The following is a 6,395-nucleotide window of genomic DNA, read 5'->3' as shown; positions in this document are numbered from 1 at the left end:
TTTATGACAAAAGAGATTTACTGTAATTTTTTGATTCATTGTTTTTTATTTTTTTGTAAAATTAATTTTAAGTCAAGAGATTTTAATGCGAAAATAAATAAATTATTGTTTAAAAAATTAAAAATTATTTTGTTTAGTCGATTTATACGTTGTACTCGTAAGTTTAAAAACAAAAGTCATCTAGGTCTGTACGATTTGTCATTTTTTAAATTTCAGCCTAGGCGTTCAGCGAGAACCGACTTGTCGAAAGTTGGAAATGTTGGTAATGTTTAAACAAACTGAATACTTTTCCATCTAGATTTCTAATATATTCTCTTATTGTATAACACTTCCATACGTTTCCAATTCCAACTTCTTGTTTCTTATAAGACATTTTTTTAGCGCCATCTGTGAGAAAAAAAAAAGAATCTCTTTGAATTTGTGGAAAATTGTCCAGTATCTACATAATTATGTTATTTAGTTGGTTACATTTGAAGTAAATAAAGACTTATCAACAATTTTTGTGTTTTGGTTTAAATTAAAAAAGGTAAGTAATTTGGATTAGTCTGAAAAATGGTTTGAATATTTAGGTACACGTTACTGGTGATGTTTAAGGTCGATGTTTTGAGCTGCATTTCATTAACACATTCTTCTTTTTTCGAAGATTGCCGTAATCTCAATTGGGATAACAATTCACCCTAATTGTGATTCTTAGCGATCAGTTGAATCGATCCTTTCAATAACCACTAAAGTCAAACAATTTGAATTTTTCAGGAACCAATAAAGCAAACGAATTTCGATGGACTTTTTTAAGCATAATTTAGTATTTGAGTTGTAAGAAACTCATGTGTAAAAAATCATATTTTATTAGGAATTATAAAGAAAAACTGTTTTGGACTTAAGTTGTTTAAGCAAGGAATAGCATATGTGGTATATAATTTAACCAATATAAATTCTTTTACGATTTTTTTGATGGCTTATTATGGAAAATTATTCTTAAAAAATTTTCTATTTACATGTCACATCATAGCCGTAGCTAGGATTTCATTTTGGAGGGGGGGGTTAGCTCAGACCAAACAAAATTTTTTTTTAGAAATCACAATACTTTGTATCAACTATATGTAACTGCAGTCGATTCTAAATCCCGCTAAATCAAATAGTCATTTGAACTGTGTAGAAGCGAAAAATTTGCCAATATCCTTTTTAAGTATTTTTTAGGAGAGGAATTCGTAGTTAAAAGTTTAAAAGAGCCCTGCTTACGTTAAACGAATTTAAAAATGGCCGAATATTCAGCGGCATCTCTAGTTTTGTAGGTACAAAGAGTGATAAGTTGGTTGATATAAATTGCGAGCTCGCTAACGCTCGCAACCAAGAAAATTTTTTTTAAGAAACAAATTTTAACCATTCTAAGGCTTTATAAAAAAAATTATTTCGTACAATTTAATATATAAAACATTGAAAAATGGACTTTTTCTTGCACTGAAATTTTGTAGCAGAAAATTGACAAAAATTGAGTTCTAAATGAAATTAGCAATACTTAAAAACCAAAATTTTAAATAATCCAAGTTGTTTGACATGAGCTAATTACACTGGTCAACAAGGTTTTTGTTACAGAAACCAGGGTATACTTTTCTATAGGCTGAGCTCGAATCCGAAGTCAGAAAAATTCTATCACATCACGTTTTGGAGATATTCCCGTTAAAAAATCGAAAATGCCGATTTTTACCAGTTTTCAAAGTTATTTTTTAGCGTTTACTTATTTTTTTTTAAATTAAATTTGTAACAGTTTCTAAAAACACCCAAACCCCCCCCCCTCTAAATACGGCTATGTCCATAGGGTACGTTTTTTGGAGCTTATCCCCTTTTGTACGTTATTTTTATCAAAAAGTATGAATTTTTAAACTTTTTTCAAGTCAATCCGTATCTACATGATATGTGCAAGTAAATGGGATAAAAAAATTCAAGATGTTTCGACAAAAACTTTAAAAACTGAGCAAAAACTGAACCGAAAAATTGTATTTTTGCCGTTTGGGCCTAATAATATGGCAAGGTACTGTAAAATTTAACTAATATAAATTCTTTTACGATTTTTGTTATGGCTTATTATGGAAAATTATTCTTAAAAAAATATCAATTTACATGTCACATGTATTTATTTAGCATGTTTCATTATTTTAAGGTCCATAATCTAATCATATTCTCTACCATTCTTATTTGGGTTGGGTCACTAACCGTATGAACAAAAAGAAGTCTGGTCTATTTGTAATAATTCCTCTATACATATTGTGAAAAATCATCAAAATTGAAGCCTTGAGTATTGTTGAAACAATCAGGACGAGTCAGTTGTTTTTGGAATAACCGTTATAATTTTAAGACGTTTTCCAAAAAAAAAAAAATAGAAGTTTTTCAAAGCCAGAATCAGAAGATTCACGTAATTCAGATTGCAGAATTATTATAGAACAACTAGCTAACCCCACCCGCTTCGCTGAGTGCATTTGAATCATTTATTTTCAAAACATGATAAGTCCACTTTTTTTCAAAATTCGTTTTTTTTTTTACTAAATTGTTACTCTAGGGATAACCACGTCTATCTTCAAAATAATGTAGTATCTACTCCATCTATATCCGATCTTACAGCTAAGCGAAATATTTTTTTAGTATCATCTTTTGAAAATAAACAACAGCTCTTTATGTGTAAATGCTATATTAAGCTACTGGCTGAAAATCTTAAGTTTAAAGCTTCTTTAAAGTTAAAGAAGCACATTACATTACATTATTTTTTAATCTCAAATACTATTTTGTGATAGACTGGAGATGAAAGCAAAATTGTGTACCCATTTTAAAAGTAATTTCACATCCGTATATTTTCAAAGTATGATAAGTCCAAAAGCGTTTTTTTTTTTTTATCTTTTGAACTATCGCTCCAAAAATTAAAAACGAAACGGTATTTTGTACCTAGGCAAAAGTTCTACAAAATATATTTTTTATAAATTTTGCTACACACATCAAAAGAAAATAGAACGTTTTTTTCTTCTCCTGCAAAATTTTAAATCATGGACTGATTATGTTTTGAAAATAATGATTCATTTATAAAAAAAATTTAACCTGTGTGAAAATATGTTAACAATTGCGCTCATGGGCAGTCTTGCCCCAGTCATATCATATCTGATGTACTGGGGTCGAATTACAGCATACGATTACGATCATTCGTTAACGTTTTTACTATTTAAGAAAAAGTTAAAAATTTTATTTTTTCACTGTTAAAAATACAACTGACATGACACATGAACAATTTGATGAAAAATCACAAAATGTACCATAATTCTTCGGCGCCTCAACTGAGCTTGGTAAAACTTACAGACGTGTTCGATTATACTAAAAGGCACGTATTTTATATTGCAAGTGTTGCCAATTTTACTTTTTTTCATACACGTAGTACAAAAATTGTCTTGCCCTAGGGCCGCCAGATAAAATAATATTAATGTCGGGACAACAGGTTTTAAAAGTCGGGACAAATCGGGACACCAAACAAACTTATTTAATACATTTTTTCGGATGGTAAAAATTCCCTGTTTTGACAGTTTTCTAATTTTGAATGCGGACTTAAAATATAATGGAGTGTGAATAAATTAAGGCTAACAGCTTTTTATCTAAAGCTGGAAGTTTTTCATTTTGGAAATTCTAAGCTTTTGGCATTTACCAGATTTCAATTGTCTGAACTCTAACGAAAGTTATAGTGCTTACAAACATCAAGACGCCACAAAATATCTCAAAAACATGTTTGTAAATTTGGGCCGGTAGTTTTACTATTCATTTATACACGTGTAATAATAAAAGTGGTAATATATTTTCACCAAAAGGGAAACAACACGTAGCAAATGTTTTTAGGAAGAAAATGTCACATCAGCTAAATGTTTTCGAGAGAGAACAAAAATCCTTTTCATCAATTTCAAGGGTAAAGCCATTATGAATGTGTTATATCTGAGGTTTCAAAAACTTACTTTTCATTGACATTTCAACATTGTATTTCTGTTTTAACGGTTTAAAAAAAAGATCAAAATGTTTGATGAATATGATTGTTCGAAATCAATTGAAATTGCTGCACATCAATAGTGATTCATTACGCAGTCACATTTTTTTCTTGCCGAACGATTTCAAACAAAGACAGATGAAAAAACAGAATGTCGGGACAATATCGGGACATTTTGTTAATCGGGACGTCTGGCAGACCCCATAGGCGGTCTTGAACCCCATTTCCACTATACTTTTTTATTTAAACACGAACATTGTTCCAATATTTTTTGTAAAAATAAGACCGAGGATCAGAATGTGTGTATTGCAAATGTGGATTAAATGACGACGCTTTTGCTGATCCTGAGTAATGTTATCTTAACAATAATGCTAAAGTCAGGATTTAAACGATAATAATTAATAATTATTTTGAAGCCTGTCTTAATTAATTTATTAACAAATTAAGCTAAGTTAGAATTTTAAGAAATCGAGAGTGTTTCTTCACTCGTACAAATTAACAGCAATGTAAAGATGGAAGAAAAGGTATTATTTTTTTTGATACAAACCATCTACATATTAATACCTTTCAAACAAAAAAAAAATTACCAAAATCGGACCAGCCAAACTCGAGTTTATCGGCCACACACACTTAACGAACTCATTTTTATATATAAGATATTAATCAACAAAACATTATTTCAAAATTATGTAGGATCAAAATCATGATACTATAGTCTTAAATTCTTCATCTTAAAATACTATAAATGGGGAATCCGCTGTATGTGAAAAAAAACGGTATGAATAAAAAACTGTATTCTAAAATTTTTTATTTTAGAGTTTTGTATCTTGAAATACTGTGATAAAAAATACTGCAACTATTTTTGGAAAATGTCGAGCTTAAAAAAATTCCTAAATACTGATAGAAGTTTTGATTGATAACATAGTTTGATAGAGTTAGCGATTGATTAAATTAATGTACCTATGTACATTTATTTGGGTTGGGGTCAAAATTCTGCCGGGGTCAAAATTTTGCTTTAAAAATTCCTCTTTGAAAATTCTGTTTTTCAAAATTCATTTTGAAAAAATATTTGCGACACCTAAACAAAAAAATTTAGGAAAGTACCAATGTTGAATTACATTAATGAGGTGTATTTTTCTTTAGTCAGCGCATATGCTATAAAAAAAAAAAAAACAGAATTGGCAGAATTTTTTTGTTCAAGTATATTGCTAGCAGAATTTTGAAAAGCAGAATTTTAAAAAGCAGAATTTTGAAAAGCAGAATAGAAAAAAAGCAGAATTTTGAAAAACAGAATTTTCGTTAAAAAAGCAGAATTTTGAAAAGCAGAATTTTGAAGCCAGAATTTTGACCCGATCCCCATTTATTTATACATATTTAAGATTTATTTTGTATAAAAGAATTAGATATATGAAACTGCAATAATTGTTATAGTATAATTTTTGGTCTGGTGTAGTCCGAGAAAATTTGATATTATTATTGATATCAGTTTTAAAAAATTAAGGTTTTAAGATTCTGTATTTCCAAATGTTGTTAAAACCATCCCACCAGACTTTTAAATACAGAATTTTATAGTATGTAGTTTGGTCATACAATATTTTGTACATACAGAATTTTAAAATCAGCATTTATGACCAATACAGTATATTTCGATGCCAATCGGATTTAAAATACTGTCTAATATTCTATTTTCAAAACACCGTATTTCCAAGTTCTCTTTGGAAGACTCTTACTGGGAAAAATTTTTATTATGGACTTTGAAAATCTGTAACGTTTTGACTTACATAATTTTGAAAAATGGATTAAAAAAAAATAATACAAACAAAATCTTTTTAAAAATTTTTTAAAACTTTGGTGTGGCAAAATTCTTATCTTTTTTGTCTTCTTATACATTTTCCTTTCTCCCATTTTATAAAAGATTTGTTAAATATTTACATATCGCTAAAGAGAAGAACTGGTGCATTACTGAAACAAATTATAAATAATATTTCATCAAGTAAATAATCTCGTAAATGGTTACAATGTGATCCGACTTGGATGATTGTAGGTTAAATTGTCATTATATAAAACAACTGATTTAAAATACAAAAACTGTTAGTTCCAAAATAAGCTTTTCGTATGAAGAAATTATATGGCTTTAAGTTCAAATAATTTTGTTGTTACCTAACTATCATACCAATTTTCGGCTCTAGCGAGGTAATCCGCTTGGATTGGATTTTATCTGATTTTATCCGAACCGGACAGTTTTTACCTGTCGGAAACACACCTCGAAGCATTATTTCGTATGAAATCGGGGAATTTTTATTTTTTCACAATTTAAACTCTCTTCCGTTCTTTTGTAAATATGTATGCTTCTTTTCTTAAATAAATGAAATTGTTTATTGAAAAT

Source organism: Episyrphus balteatus, chromosome 2, assembly GCF_945859705.1.
Source record: "Episyrphus balteatus chromosome 2, idEpiBalt1.1, whole genome shotgun sequence".
Taxonomy (NCBI): domain Eukaryota; kingdom Metazoa; phylum Arthropoda; class Insecta; order Diptera; family Syrphidae; genus Episyrphus; species Episyrphus balteatus.
The sequence above is the reverse complement of the archived record's forward strand: the minus strand, read 5'-3'. Positions refer to the sequence as shown.